Raw genomic sequence first — 17262 nt, forward strand, 5'->3', positions numbered from 1 at the left:
TCTTTTTGGGTCTCTCCAATGAAGTCTCTCTTCCTCATTAGAGAGGGCAACGAAAGCTGTCAGAGTTACGGACTGCCAACTGTGGAAGTGTGTGACACTTTTGGAAAGAATGCCACTTTAGTCCTAAGCACTAGTTTATCTGGAACGGTGATGTACAGCTGCTGGACAGACAGTGCTTGTACTTATCACTGTGAAAACTGAGATCCATTAAGGTATCACAAAAGGAGTCGATGGTCTTTTCAACCAATCAAATGTAACCTCCATTCTTGATCTGCTAGGTAATATTGGCTGAGTTTGTCCTCCCTGGTGTTCAAAGATTCTGCCAGTAGCTGTATGATGAGGTTCTGCAGCCATTTGCAGAGGCGCAAGACCTCCTGGCACAGAACCCATGAGGGCACTCTGCCCTGTTGCAGTACCACATGGTGGTGTTGTCCGTGAGAATCTGCACCCATTCCCCCTTGATGGATGAGAGGGATGTCTTCAATGCCATGCAGATTACCCATCACCCCAGTAACACTAACACATTGATGTGGACATGGGTTTCCTCCAGAGATCAGAGTCTTTTGATCTCCCCTACTCCCAGGTGACCTCCACAACCCAGCATTGATTCTTCTGTAATGAACTTTAGCTCTCAGTAGGGTAGTGAGAGGGGTGAGCCACCAGTCCCATTGTAAACTAGCAGCCACCACTGCATATTTTTGCAGTCTTGTCTGACACCTTGGTGGAATCTGAAAGGTTCCTTTGGTGCTGAGCCCACTGACACTTCAGATCCTACTGCAGTGCATGTGTGTTCCATCTGGGATGGTCCACAAGCAGGAGGCCAAGAAGCCTCGGAGCCACTCTCATTGACCCCAGTTTGAGTTGAAGCATTGGGATATCAGCCTGAATGCCCTGGACATGTGGAGGTAGGGGAAAGGCTCAAAAGAGCACAGTATCCACAATGGCTGTAATAAAGGGGAGCCTCTGTAAAGGAGTAAGGTGTGACTTCGGCACATTGATGGAAAGCCACAGCGATGTCAACAGGTTGGTCATCGTCTGGAGGTGTTTCGTGACTGCATGAGGCAAGGCTATATTCAGCAGCCTGTCGATGAGGTATCACAAGACTGATATTCCTAACCTCCAAAGATGTTCAATGTTCACTACCATCACTTTTGTGAATACCCAAGGTGTACTGGTAAGGTCAAAGGGAAGCAAAGAGAACTGAAAGTGATCATCTACTATCTGAATCTGCATTTAGTGCCTGTGGGACTGCAGAACGGGGATGTGAAAATAGGCATCCTGCAAATCCAATGCCACCGTCTAGTCTCCTGTATCAAGCAGACAGAACTTGGGCCTGGGTGAGCATTTTGAACTTTTCTTTACTGAGGAAGAAGTTCAGAGGGTGAAGATCGAGGATAGGTGAAAGGCCACAATCCTTCTTCAGCTCCAGAAAGTAATAAGAGTAACAACCAGTTCTGACTTCTGCTGCTGGCATCCTCTCTATAGCTCCCTTCTCCAAGAGAGCTAGAACTCCCTTTCTCAGAATGGATAAGTATCCTCTGGGAGGAATTATAGTGTGGGTGGCATATCGAAGAATGCAAAGGAACATCAGGGTGCATCTGTCCTGGATGATTTGGAGCAACCACTACTCCAAGGTGGTCCCCTGCCACACATAAAAGTAAAAGGTGATCCAACCTCCTACCAGGTGACTGTGCACCACCAAAAGCAAACTAAATGGTCTTGAGGTGGCTGCAGAAAGGGATTAGGGATTTGGGTAGTTTGTTGCCAAGGAGGCCAGAATGTTTCGGAAGCCTGTTGCTGCTGAGGCAAAGTCTTACATTGTTTCTGCTATAATCCCCATCTGAAGCCTCGATAGGGGTAAGATTGTTGATGAAACTACTGTGTAGGTGGTGCTAGCTGACTGTTGCCTTGCTCTCTATGAAGCACTCCAAGGCAGAGTCTATTTTGTCCACGAAGATATGTGTTCCATTAAATTTCCATGTTCATCAGGGATTGTTGGACGTCACTTGAAAATTCAAATGAATGGATCCAAGTGGGGCGCTTGCTCTCACCAAGCTATTGGTAGTGTCCAGGCCTGAATGAATCATGCACAATTAAAGCATCCTGACCTCCCTGATTTACATGCTGGATCTAGGATTTTCTGGATTTGCTAGCCCCACAACAGATGCAAGTATCTAGCCAGAAGGCAACCTGAGTTCAATTGAATAGAGGGCAAGGCTTATAGAAGAGAATATGGTGGTCATTCCGACCTAGGCGGGCGGCGGTTGCCGCCCGCCCGTCGGAATCCGCCTGAATACCGCCCCGCGGTCAATTGACCGCGAGGGGTATTCTGACTTTCCCGCTGGGCCGGCGGGCGATCTGATTCAGATCGCCCGCCGGCCCAGCGGGAAAGCGCCTTCCACAAGGAAGCCGGCTCGGAATCGAGCCGGCGGAGTGGAAGGCGTGCGACGGGTGCAGCAGCACCCGTCGGGCTACGGCAGGGGCCCCCAGGGGCCCCGCGACCCCCCCTACCGCCATCCTGTTCATGGCGGCTTTCCCGCCATGAACAGGATGGCGGTAGGGGGGGTCAGAATCCCCTCGGCGGCGCAGCGAGCTGCGCCGCCTTGGAGGATTCTAAGGGTCAGTGGAAAACCGGCGGGAGACCGCCGGTTTTCCCGTTCTGACCGCGGCCAAAGCGCCGCGGTCAGAATGACCAAGGGAGCACCGCCGGCCTGTCGGCGGTGCTCCCGCCCCCGTTGGCCCTGGCGGTAGGGAACCGCCAGGGTCAGAATGAGGGCCTATGTGTTTTGTGAATATTTCCATGCGTTTCGACTCACTGTTCAGTGGGGTGGTCATGAACACATTTGGCCTGAACCTGCTCATAGATGTCTGGCTTACTGGAGTAGGATACTAGAGGAGAAAGGCAGGCTTTCTTGTAACAGATCTGTGGCTCCTTGCTATTTGGTGGTTCACTGGTGGGCAAGATCCTGGCTATGCCCTGGTGCCCAGCAGTGTGTCAGTCAGGGCCTCATTAAATGGGAGTAGAGGCCATGTGTTCTCTGTCCAGGTTGTAGAACCTCTTTAAGGATGTTGGTTTCATTCTCAATGTAGGAAGCTGTAAATCAAGGGCCTTTGCGGTCCTTCTAATAACCATCACAAAGGAGGCAGACTCCTTAGTGGCCCTACCTAGAGTAGGGGAGTGTAGGCCGGTGTCAGGTGAGGTATTGAGCCCACTGGCATCTTTTGGGTACAGAAAAAGGTTTTCATCATCATAAACATGGATGTCATCATTATCAAGGTCAGGCAAGTCATAATGGAGCAGAAGCATCTCAGAATCAGAATAGGCTAATGGACGTCAGGGGTGGAACTTTGTTGGAGGTCACATCAGATTTGCTATAAAGTCTAGAAGGACTACCGGCTCCAGCATCAGCTGGTTCGCCACACTGGATTCTAGGCACCAGTCTTGGTGCAGTGAGGAGAATCAGGCGTGTCCCCAGACCCAGAGACTGGACTGACCCAGGGTCAAGGGGCACAGTTTGCGTCTGGGGTGGATCTGCCGACAGCAACCCAACTGGAGGTCACCTTGGATCCTTGAGGCCTGTAGGTGATCCAGGGGGTTCTGGATGGCTACAGAAAAGTTTGAAATGGCACTCACTGAAATCTTTTATCTGTAGAAGCGTTGCCGATGGTTCCAAGAATTTGGACTGCATTGGGATGAGGACCAGTGTTGGTTCCGAAGACGGAGACCGAGTTTGCAGCCTGGATGTACCCAGGGTGGTGAATGACTCCACTTGGAGTGAATGATGGGACGAAGTGGAGCCATGCTTGGAGTTCATGTGACTTTTCTTCGGATTAGCTGATGGATTAGACCTCAAAGAACATCAGTTTTGGGATCAGCCATGGGAATAAGACCACATGCGCATCCTCGATTTTGAGTGGGATTGGCCCTTCCCCACATTTAATCTTGGTTCTGCAAAGTCTAGCTTGGCTTCACGAACCCACATGGCCTTGAGATTCATCTTCACAAACTTGTTGCAAACTTTGAATCATGTACGGAGCTCAGACACCAGAGACAGACTTTGTGAGGGTTTGTCACTGACATCTGTTTGTGGTAATCCTTACAAGGTTTAAATCTTATTGTTTTAGGATGGTATATGTTCCTTTCACATTAGAAATATTTTGAAGAAAAGTCTGTCACCCCTGACAACATTTTGGGCAGCTCTAGGCCTGCGTCAGAAGGCATTAAAAGAAAGGATTTAACATCTGAGCACAGAGGTGGTGACTATGTAAGTGCTGTTATGTCACACTGGGATGTGATGGATTCGGAGCAGAGCTGCACAACACTACCTGCCGCTGGGCAAGGCAATTACTAAAGAAAATTCTATGGCTCTAGACTGGTGCCTGGGGGCAGTCACCAGGTGAGGAAACTGCAGTTAGAAGTATTCATTAGAAATATGTCATGTTGGGTAAAGAGAACTATATATACTTTCCTTCCTACTTGAGTACTAAGCCAGTGTAGCCTATAAAAAAGAAAGCATAGTTTTGAAATGCAAATGGATGAAAATTATAATTTAATGGACAATTTTTTGAGTCCAACAAATGTCCTTAATGTTGGTTAATCCATTTTAGATCGATTATTAAGGCTCTATTTGCACTCTTTAATCTAAAATACCAAGGGGCATATTTATACTCCGTCTGCGCCGAATGAGCATCAAAAATTTTGACGCACATTCAGCGCAAACCTTGCCCCATATTTAAACTTTGATGCCCGAGCCCGCGAATGTCAAAATCCCACCGTGTGCGTCATTTTCTGGACGCGGGAAACCGCCTTGCTTTAATGATATGCAAGGTAGGCGTTCCCGTCCAAAAAATTACACAAACACCCGTGCGTCGTATTTATGCTACTGCGCAAAAATCCCGCACGGCCGGAAGGCGGAGTCGGAAAATTACGCACAGCCTGATTTGCGTAAAAAATGAACGCCTTGGTCAGAGCAGGCGTTAAAGTGTGGCAAACACACCTGTATTTAATCAGAACACACAGAAGCAACAGCAGAGCAGCAAAAGGAAGACATGGAGGTGCTTCTCATCCAGCGTGCATGCAGACGCAGAGCACAGCAACAACCGCAGCTTCCACAACACCAGCAGGGACCCCAAAGGCAACGCAGAAGGCAGTAGAGGATATTCCGCACCAGGACAACCCTTCATTACCTCAGGGAACATGACATCATCTAGAGGTACAGGTTGAACTGGCAAGCCATTCAGCAGCTGCTGCGCAACATTGAGCCACAGTTGGCACCCAGCTTGCAGACACCCTGCATCATCCCAACAGAAACCAAGCTGCTAGCTGTACTCCACACGTTGGCAAGAGGCTCCTTTCAAACCACTGGTGCCCTGGTTGCGGGGATATCACAGCCATCATTCTCCGCCTTCCTGTTCAAGGTACTGGATGCCATCATCAAACTCACACCCCGCAACATCTGCTTCCCAAACACAGAGCAGAAGCAGCAGGAGACCAAACAGGGGTTTTACCTCATTAATGGATTCCCACACGTCCTTGGTGCCATTGACTGCACACATGTATGCCTTGTGCCACCTGCTGCAACTGAACATCTGTACCGCAACAGGAAGCACACACACATTCCATCAATGTGCAGGCCATTATGCATCACCAAGGATTGATCACCAACATCGTGGCAAAGTATCCTGGGAGTGTCCATGATTCATTCATCTTCTGTCACTGTACATCAATCAACACTTCCAGGATGGACGATATGGCAATGGACTACTTGTTGGTACGTACAGAAACCTACTCATATACACACTGCACAGCAACCCTCTAGGACAAACAACACATACACCACGACTGCAACACGTGGACAGGAACACACTGAGGTTGTGACACTGCTAGGCATGTTTGATAGATCTGCAGTGAACCTGTCACACATCTGAAATTAGTGTACAGTCAAATGTTAAGACGTCAATGATCACAACGTTTGAAGAGGTTTGGCAAATTGTCACCTTGCAAAATGTAAGCGTCTCACTGATGTTTAAATTAATCAATTGCATATGTCTAAAAGTATGGGATGTCCAGGGTACATAGATGAAAACGTGTTACCACCACTGTCAAATTGAATCTGCGTATGGAACTATCATCTCACCCCCAGTGAAGACACAGGAACACCAGTATCACAAGTCACAATGCTAAGGAGTGCACACTGTACTGCAACTCCCAAAACATGCTGCTGACAACCGGTCAGCAGGCAAACACTCGTTCAGCCAAGGAAACAAGACAATGCTGATGGTACATCCTAGAAGCCTAAGAATCAACACAATAACACAAAAGAGTCACAGACAACACAAGACAACTACTGCCATGCAAGGTGATATTAATGGGCAAGCTACATCAACATGATCTCAATAATTTTCTCTTTCAGCTGATCAGGGGTATGGGATCCAGCCGTGGATTATGACACCATTTGGCAACCCAAGCACTGCAGCAGAGCGTGCCTACAATGAGGCACATAGGAGGACACGCACCATAGTCGAGAGGACCTTTGGCATCCTCAAGTCGAGATTCAGGTGCCTCGACATCACTGGTGGCAGCCTCCTATACTCACCAGAAATGGTCTGCAAGATCATTTTAACATGTGCCATCCTGACAACATTTGTGTACAAAGGAACATTCCCCTATTAGAACCAGAGCCACAAATGCCTGAAGAGGAGGAAGAGGACGATGTTGGCCAGCAACATGAGGGGGACCAACAAAACACTGTAAATAATTTCTTTTGAAACAACTCACCATCACCACTGTATCAACATATGTAAATAAACACCTATAATAATCACCATATCATGGTCTGGGTAATCATTTTTGCTCACCTTTATCTCTAACTATCAGAATAAGAGTGTAGCCTCATGGAGCATTGTTGACATACCGATCAGGACACAGAATTTTCCAAAGCGATTGTGATGCGTATTATACAACAGTCACATTCACACACACTGTAAATGACATATATCCTGTACATTTCACCTTTTGAAGGGCAATAGCAGAGGACCACACCTATTTCACACAAACATGTTGGCAACATGGTTCATCGCAGCATATGGTACACAAGTAAGACACCATCAGTCAATAAGGGAAAAAAATGGCTCATACATGAGGCAGTGGATGTGCTATTGCATTGGTAACAGGAATGTATGAGCAGACCCTTGACAGCAGTAAGTCATACAGCACCTATCTTTGCAAGGACTATCTGTGACTAGAATTCCATATAAGCAGAACGTAGACAGCACAAGTGCCACACCTATAACAAGCCTTGCGCACATGACCTTCCATGTACATGTCAGCCCATGTCCTAAGTCCTGACACACCCATGTTCCTGGTCTCACCCCACCTGTCTTAAGAGGTCCCTGGAATGGTAATATGTGTACCCAGATATTCCCTCCTCTACACACACATAGACTAACAATATTAATCCAGTGTGCTTCACCCTTTAGTATGGTATGCCATAGTAATTGTACATCTGTCTGCATGGACGTCAGGTTAAATAATGCACTGGCTTGTAGTCTCTAAGCCCTGTTCTCACCTGTAGTTTGCTTCCCATGTAAAAGGTACTGTTGGCCATTTGAACTCAAATCTCACCTACAGGACTTGTGAGAAACTGTTGCAGCACACACCTGTGAGCACCTGCGTGCAGACCAGCCATTTGAAAATGCACTGCCCTTGCAGATGCTTGGAACAGCATAGAAGCTGCTAATTTGTTGATCACACTGTTATGCATTGCTAGAAAAATAAGCTGTGTAACACAGCCCTTGGGTTTATCTGTCACCTTCCAAAACACAGGACAAACACAGTATTCCATGTCAACTGTCTTGTTCTTCCTCCGACCAGTCTTAGTCAGACCACTGAGTATGTAACTTGTGAAATTGCTGGATCCTGATTGACCCTGCATCCTGTCAGCCTGACTGGCACCTGTCTGTGTGTTACCCTAAAGGTTCTTTGTGGCTACATATGTATCATACTTGCTTTCCCAACCCTCACATTCCTCCGGGGGTATTTTTTCAGGTGGTTCTTCAATGTATACTCAAATACATTGTATAGCATAATCTGCTTATTTCTCGTACCATAATTGTGAACTTGTCTCCAAATACCCAAATCATGGCCTATCCCTTGTCTGGGTCTCATGTATGCATGAGCGACAAAGTATGACAGTGTACCATGGCCGTATGCAGGGATTGGGTATGGTGCCTCCAGCAGAACCAGCAACCTCTGATAATGTGCATGAAAAGTCCACACATGTTAGGACCCTGACTGTTCACACGCTGAATCTCATTGCTCACAACATATTGATGGGCTGTGCGTGCAGAATAGCTGCAAGATTAATCAACACAGAGACTTTGATGTTCCCAGATATGATCTCACTCAGCACACCAAGGTTGCCCTGTTGACAGTCTCATAACACGTCTGCAGTGACAGGGTGGGACCATCCCCATGTAGGTTTGTATATCCTCATTGGCTTTACTTCCATTGATCTCCCAAGGATACTCAGTAGATACAGGAATAGCCGCCATTGACTCATGATGAGACCTGGACGTAACTGTGACAACACAGACCCCTAAAAATATACAGGATTAACATTGGCCCACACACATGAACCATACACCTCTGTGCAGTTGATCACTGGAATTATGTGGCCACGTGTTGCTTGGTCTGCTGGTCCACCACTGCCACAAGAGAATTGTAGCTCAGTCATATGACCACAACTGTGGCGTGATATTACAATTGTGGTTCACCTTTGGCTTTCCATGTCAATAACATGGTACCCACTTAGTCTGTACATGTGCCTGACTCATGGTGGGTTCACCAACAAGTGCCTAAGAAGCAGTATCCAAAATTCCAGGACATTTGATGGGCAAGTTTTGGACCATTGACATGAACAAGCGCCTGCTATCTATCCAGTGCATGCTTTGTCATTTGTGGTGTTTACGCTACCCAAAAACTATGAAGTGCAAACAACATATGTTGCTACATGCATGACTAACACATGTCCTCTCTCATTTCCACACTGACTTGCATCTGAGGGTTGGACACATTGACTCCACATTCATACAAGCATATTTGCAATGATGCATCTTGTGATTCTCACACAGTGGGTCAACAACTACATTAGTAGCCAATGCACACACATTGAACCATATGCATTGAGGTATTGTACTTATGTGCGTCACCTTGCTATCCTCTCCTGACGCCAAACATGCCTAATTTGTGCAATACAGATATGTAGGCCACACGTTTGGCCATATAGTGCGTCAGTCAAGAGTGAAAATCCTGTACATGAAGTAGCGGATCATGGTCCGCAGAAGTATGATGTCTCACATGTGCCCATACACCGTCATGACCAAAGTGGGTGCAATCAGCCTATCTCAGTTTTGTCACAAATGTAAAATAACATTAAAATGGTAAAATGACCCAAACCCAGTTAATGCCTGAAATTTTTACGCATACGCGTACAAAAATGACGCTTATGCCCGAAAAATGACACATAATGCCCTGAAATAACCATTGCCTCCGAGCTGTATCTTTCACACTGTACGTCAGAAAATTGGTTAAGTGTAAAACTATTTCCAAACATATGGATGCGGGCTCAATTCTACTCCTGTGCGCGCAGACTGTATGCATCAAAATATTTTGATGCATGACAATAAAAACGCCCACCATTTTAGGCAGGAAGTGATGTAATAGGATATCCTATTTACAGAATATGTACAGTGGGTGTATATTCACTTTCACCTTGCAGTCTGTGATATTTCCTGACTGTGTGGCTGTGTTGAGAGTTTTGTCTGGTCAAATTGTGCTTTTGTCTCCTCTGTGTTCTATTTATTGTCTTTTTGTGAATAAAAACTTGTTGTTGAATCCTGTCTGAGTGTTTTTTGTGTACATTTGTGTTGTAAAGTATTGTCTTTGTTTTGTTGTGAGTCTGTTGTGGGTAGTGTTAGTTTGGGTATAGTTGGGCTGTGTTAGTTGTATAGTTTAAGTTTTTGCTGTTATACTTTCCCTCTATTCTCCTTTGTTCACCTTTATCTCCTATTTCTCTGTTGCTGCAAAGATGTTGGGTAGGCCTCGTCTTGGCAAGATGGTGAGGAGGAGCTGGGTGGATTTATATGGCTGGGTGCCATTTCCTACCCCTAATGATTGAGGCAGGTGGTCGGGTGATACAGGGGTATCGCACTGAGGCACGGAGGCTCAGATGGGCAAAGGTGTTGCATCATCTGCAACGGATTTATCGGACACCCAGAAACGACCACCAGCTGAAGCACCACTGGGCTGACCTTATCTCCAGGGAGCAAGATCTGCTGGACTACCTGGGGATTGCAATTGGTGGCCCTGTTGGTGAGTACAAATCATGTAAATGTGCACGTTTAAATGCTCTGTAGTGACATCAGCTGATTTTTACAATATCTGCCAGCAATGTTGTTGAGTGTGTGGAATGATACTGAAACATACAGGGTCATATATCTATTTTGTTAAGGACCACAATTGCTAGCTGTTAGGAAGCAAGAGCTCCGCAAACTTACTGAATACATTTGCATTATGTAAGTTAGTGCTGCCTTTGTGTCAAACAGCAACACAAATCAGGAGCCAATTATGTATAGATATAGGTCACAGTTGCCTGTGAGGTATAGAAATTTCCAAATAATTACCAACATTTGTTGACACAACAGCTAGACTGACTTTTGAAACACTACATGAGGCTGTAAATGAGTGCAGGCTTCACGTCAATTGATGATAGCAATGTGGCCCGAACAAATGTCTCATGTGTGTCTGGTGAGTGTGTAAGGAAACCGATCACGGAAATTCCCAAAATCTTAGGGATTATTGTCACCCTCCTTCATTTCGGATACATGTCTGATCTGGATTTGGACACATAGGGAACAAGTTCTAACTGCGCTCAGCTAACATCTTAGACTGGTATTTGGAGTTTGTAGTGCCACATTTCGATTAGGGATGGCTGGCCAAAGGTATGCACATGGATTCACATCTCTATGGTTGGTGCAACTCATCATAGCTGTGCCACATCAAATGAAGAAACTGTAACAACATGAGGGCTACCAACTGTCCCTGGCCCTCTGTACATTGTACCTGTGTGTCATAAATTGGTCATGGTCACAATGGCTTGTTGACTGGTAATGCAGTCCTCACGGAAAGTGGCTTTGGATGTCTCTCTTGGATACATATGATGAGACGAATACACTCCATTATTATGTCTGCTCACTAATGAAGGAGCATGTTTGCCACCACATGATAGTTAGGACCACTGTATGTGTGCAGATATGTGTGTAACACTCACTGGAGACCCATGGTATGTACATGTTAGCCATTGACCCTGCTGCTTTTGGACATATGTAGTCAAAATTGGACCATGTCCTGCGGAAGATGAGTCGACTGCAGCAGGAGGTGCGACATGTCAACCGGCAGGTAAGTTCAATCAAGAGGACCCTCCGGAGGGCCAACCTGTAGCTGCATAGATGGACATGATTCCCTCCCCTCCCTCCTCTTTCCTGGTTCTTATACTTTGTGGGTTTAGGGGGCTTAGTGTTAGGTTAGTATAGGATGTTAGTTTAGTTAGTGTTAGTGGGTGGGGGGTCCTGAATATTTATACTGTTTATTTTAAGTGTGTTGGGCAATGTTGGGATTCTTGTGTGTTTACAAAAAAAATATATATATAAAAAATTAAAACAAACAACAAAAATATATATATATTTGTTTAGTATAGGATAGTATGTGTTAAGGTTTGTATCTGTTGTCCTCCATGTGTCCCGTCTCATAAGAGGGGTGGGGGGTTGATGTTTAGAACGTTTCGTTAAATGTGATAAGTAAGTTTAGCTTAGGATAGTTGGGGTCAGTTGTGGGTAATGAGTAGTTAGAGTAGATTAGGGTAGTTAAGGCTTTTCCCCGAGTTTTCACTTCTGTTTTTACTGTTTAATAAATATGTAGGTAACCCTTCACAGTATGTGTGACATGCTTGTAGATCAGGGCCTTGGCATGAGTGTACAGTGTTTCTTTTGTATTACATTTTGTGTCCTATGCTGCTAACAAATCACAACTGAGCTGTAACATTGGCAGATACCCCAAAGCTAACTTGCAAATATTAGGCCATTCATTGGACCACCAATCACAGTTACTATGGATCCCAAAGTGTTTTTTTTTTCATAATGTATGTTTTCAATGTAACATACAGTGCTTCCAGATTTATGATTGGGGAAACTGTGTTATGTCTGACTGCAGTCTCATGTCCAAGGAAACCCTTATAAGGTGAGTGGTAGTAAGCTCTCTAGTAGTATAGTGTACATAACTCACATAGATCATTTGTTACCCTGTTCAGCATGATTACTTATTTGGATGTAAACTCATACACCTCCATTCATGCAGTTTGGTGACTGTTCGCTTATATTTGTGGGCAATGTTACATGTGTTAGTTTTGCATTGAAACTACATTTTGAAGGCACTATTTTATGGTTTAGATATCCCTTGCGGAAGGGTTGTTCTGTCCAACACAGCATTATGGTGTATAGTTTCTCTTTTCCTCAGATATTACCCTCAGGAAGGGCAGAGTATGGTAGAATCCAGGCCACTGTGCATAGTTATCAGCCCACATTATTTCCGGACAGTAGTACTGACAAGCTATGATATTTGACAGGAGGCAAAATTCAGTGATCTAATGCACGGTTGATGTGTCACATTACACAGAGACAAAGTGGGTGTGAAAAGTGCTGTAGTGCTATATGTACATTGTCCATGATTGTGAGTCCATTATAGTGACATCTTCCATTGTGATCATACACAAGTGCAAAAGGACATTTCATTGGACATGCTGGGGTGAAGTGTCAGACAGTGCAGGGGGACAGGACTTGCCAATGAGTTAGTGAGAGACAATCACAGGGCAGGCTTACAAGATAGACAGTGGTTTGCAGAACAGTGCTTGAGTACAGTTGTTGCAAGACTGGCATGTTACAAAGCGCAGGACCTTGGTAATAGGTGGCCATGTGGCAGGGACTAGTGCTTCCGGGTACTTTTACGTGTGAAGGTGATCTGTTCCTGGTCTTCATCTTCTGATGTGTGTGTTGCCTCCTCTGCCCTTGTTGGTGGTGGTTGTGAAGGGGCAACACACACCTCAGTGTGTGTAGACGTGGAGTCAGACATCCCGGTAGCTGCTACCTGTGGGGGTCTTAAAGGCAGTACTGCTGCAAGGAGGATCTGCTGGTTCTTCATAACAGACACAATACGATGGTAGGCAGCCAGGTCGGCCCTGAGGGGTTCAATGTTGCATTCGTGCACGCATTGACAGGATTGCTGTTTTAGATGTTGGGTCAACTGCATTACAGCTGTGCTGATTTCCTTCAACCTTTTTTTAAGTTCCTGCAAGATAGTTGTTCGCCTTTGCATAGCTGCTGCCTGTTCTTCAGTTGACATCATGCATGAACGCACCCCCTCTAGGCTGGCTGCCATAGTTTGCATCCCCACTCGCACCTCCTTGGCCAGCTCCCGCTGTACTCCCACTACAGTTCTCTCAAAGCTGGTGCCAGTGTCGTCAGAGTCCTCAGCTGTATTGGAGCTGCCAGGTTGTACAATTGGGGTGGTGGGTGGATCCTCAGCGATGGCTGCTTGTTCTGTGCTCCTTGTGACTGAAGGTGGGGTCTGGAGGGTTCCAAGGACCTCTTGGAGGATCTGGTGGCTGATGTTTGTCAGCTCGTCATCCATGTCATCAGGTAAGTCCTGGACAGGCATATCTGCAGGAGATCCATCGTCCTCTGCAATGAAATAGGGTACAATTAGTGTGTCTGTGTTGTGGCATTTGTGATGTGACATGCCTGCCTTGTGATGATTTTCACATTATGATCTTGGTTCCTGCTCATTGATCCAGTCTTTCAGATGGGCATTCTCCCAGCCCTATGCCCCACCTGCATGTCACATGTATTGTGGTCAGTTAGTGGACTGGTCAGCATCACATCCTCTAGGTGTTGGTTTTGGCCAAATAGTGAATTGCCACCTTCTTGTCCTACTCAACCCTCTCCCTACTTCCATTCTCATGGTGAGGCCTTTCACTGTCTGTGGGTGCTCTGATTGCACTAGCAGCACACTTAACAATCTGGACCTGCCCCAGTCTCTGATCTTGCACATCCACCTATATGTAGTTTAAATGTAGCGTATAATATGCATAGCATTGTTATGGCACGATATGGATGTCAGCATTGGTAATGTGTACAGCTGATGTTGGGGAATGTGTGGTACATTGGATTGCCCTGATAGTCGTAGCAGTGTCCTATATACTCCTCTGACTGTGCAGGTGTATTTCAGTGACCAGTTACATGTGTCCTCCCCCTCAAAGCTGTTGTCTGAGCAGTATGACATTTGGGATGTTGAATTGTGACCCAGGCACAGGGTGGACCCTGACATATGTAGCATGGGTATGACATTAGTGCTATATACCTCCTAATGTTGATGACATTGGCTGATGTTTGCGGCAGCTATGGGGATTCACATTTGACAGGACTGGAACATTTGTCTTGTTTCAGGGGATTGTTAACGTTGTCATCCTAAACCTTCTAATTTAGGTGTGTATGATCCATGGGGGTGTTACTGCCATTAGCTACTTGACCAGCACACACAGCGGAGGTGGTAGTGGCAACTGTTGTCAATGTTACATTCCAGTTGTCGGTATGGCTAGAGGTTGTTAATTGGGCCCTAGTTAATGTAGGGAGTATAGTGGCTGATGTGTGACAGGATGTCAGTTTGACGTTGCGCCCCTCCATCCTGGCGTGGCTTTACCTTTGCTACATCGTTGGCATGGCAGCATACCCCCATGGAAAGGTTGTTGGTGTTGTGTACTACTGTGCCTCAGGTTTTCTCTGAACGGGCCATGCCCCCGGTCCATGCCCCTTTACCCATGCCACTCCATGTATATGATGACTTATTGCATTGTGTAGTAGGTATTCCCCCCCCGGATGCAGTTAACATTAGTGCATTTTAATTCCCCATGCGACTTACCCTGCATGTGCGTTGTCTCCTGGTAGTCTGCGCTGTCCTGTCCTTGAATCCCTGTGACGATCTCCTCAGGGATGGCGGCTGCGACCATTTCCTCCATGTGGTCCAGGGGCTCCTGTGGTGCTGGACTCCCACCTCCAGTCTGCAGTGCTGCCTTCCTGTTCCTGGCCATCTTTTCCTTGGTCCTGCGCTTGCAGTCATGCCAGCGTTTCTTGCACTCGATGACTGTTCTGCGTACTTCTGCCACACTGTTAATCTTGTCAACAATTTGTTGCCATATTGCCTCTGTCCTACTGATTGGCAACTTTGAGGTGACAAACAGTTGGTGCTGGTGTTTTGTCACCTCTTTAACCAGAATATCCTGCTCCTCTGCACTGAAGCAACACTTTCTTTTCTTCTTCTCCCTGTCCTGAGACTTGTGTGGGTCCTCCTGGCTGGTTCCTCGTCTGTTGTCATCTTCCTGGGGTCTGTACAGGCATCTGGGATCCATTTTGGCTCTCCTCTGCTGAAATGGCTGTGTTTGCGGTGAATTTTGACGCTATTGCGTCAAAAAACGCAGCATATCCGGTTTGCGGTGTCGTAAATCGGCTCACAGTCGTTTCTGCAGCGTTAACGTTGTTTTCCTATATGACGGGCCGCTGCGCTGTGCGTCAAATATAATGACTCACACCTGTGGTTTGCGCTGCCGTGCTTCAAAGTATAAATTTGACGCCTGCACGGTGCACAGAAATGGCATTAGCTGGCAGTAATATTTTTGACACAAAACTGCGTCAGCGCAGTTTTGCGTGAAAAAGTATAAGTATGGGCCCAGAATTGTTCCCTCAGTAAGAAAACATTATTCCCTCAACTTACTTCCTTTGTATGGAACAGTAAAGGGCCTCTTTCACTGCATCTAAGGCTGTGCGTGACAGTCCTTCTCTGGCTTTGAAGAGACAGACCCCCCGCAATGATCAAAATATATTATCAGTGATGACATAAGAAATGTTAAACAGTTGATGGAAGTACGGGAAGATAGTCCCTAATGTATGTATGCATCTTCTCTCTTCTACATTCTACTTCCATCTCAAATTTCTGCTCTCACATTGTCCTGTCTCACTGTATTATATTCTTCCACCCCCTCCTCTCATCATAACATTCCCATCTCCTCTTGCCCATTTACCCTCTCTTATTTTCCTCACTAGCCTATGCATCACTGGCCCATTATTTCTCCTTTGCCACCTTCAACCTCCTCCAAATCCCTACTTCTAATTGGTTCTGCCTGATGCAACATTACCTTGACTCTTTCATCTTTATAAACGTTTCACATCAACACAATTTTCTGCCTCCTTTCCTATCTGCCCTGCCCCCTTCCACTCTCTTTCCTTACCATTTACATGTCGTCCCACTTTCTTGCACCTCTCTCGTTTTTTTCCACTGTACACCTTGCTTACACTGTTCTATCTTTCTCTTCACACACCACTCGCCCACTGTCTCCTCTTTCCAGTGCCCCTCTTTTTATACATTTCAAAATATCCTGCATCTCCCTTTTTCTAACACCTCCCAGATGTGCGAGAGACCCTCTTGCTCCCAGCCATAAACATACACCAGAGACCTTGCTGGAGTTATAATGGGTGCAATTTGTTACACATTCAATATCATTGCATGGTTCATAACACATTCCACGAGTGGACATACATATGCTCGATGTTGTTTAGACATTCTTTTTCTGTTTACTTATCAGTCCCGTCCTTCTTCCTGTTCAGCTGTTGATCCATTGAGTAGCATAGCCTGTTATGTGACGACTTGCTGGGGGCTTCAGCGTATGGCGGTGGCTAGGCTTCCTTTGCTGACAAGTACTTTTGGGCACCCCCTGGCTTTGCCCGGGCTGCAGTGCTGTGCCTGCCTGCCTCTGCCCTTTTTGCCGGTCCTTTTTACTCTCCTCATTCCCCTGCCATTAGGCATCCCAAGGGCACTGACTGACTGTTCCTCTGGATTTGTGCTTTGTTGTGGGCAGTTTCTCCCACCACGCTGTTTGTTGTACCCTGACCTCGTGCAGCTCCCCCTTTCCTGAGACATAAGAGAAAGAGAAAATCCAACTCCTCTACTATGTTAAGTAGGAACATGTCCATGTCCACACCTGTCAGGTATACTCCATTGGCCATATGATACCCCGGAGTACTCAACTTAATGAGCCCATGCCATACGAATCCCCACCCATTTGCCCCGCAAACCTTGGACATTGAAATGTTCAGTTTTCC

Source organism: Pleurodeles waltl, chromosome 8, assembly GCF_031143425.1.
Source record: "Pleurodeles waltl isolate 20211129_DDA chromosome 8, aPleWal1.hap1.20221129, whole genome shotgun sequence".
Lineage (NCBI taxonomy): Eukaryota > Metazoa > Chordata > Amphibia > Caudata > Salamandridae > Pleurodeles > Pleurodeles waltl.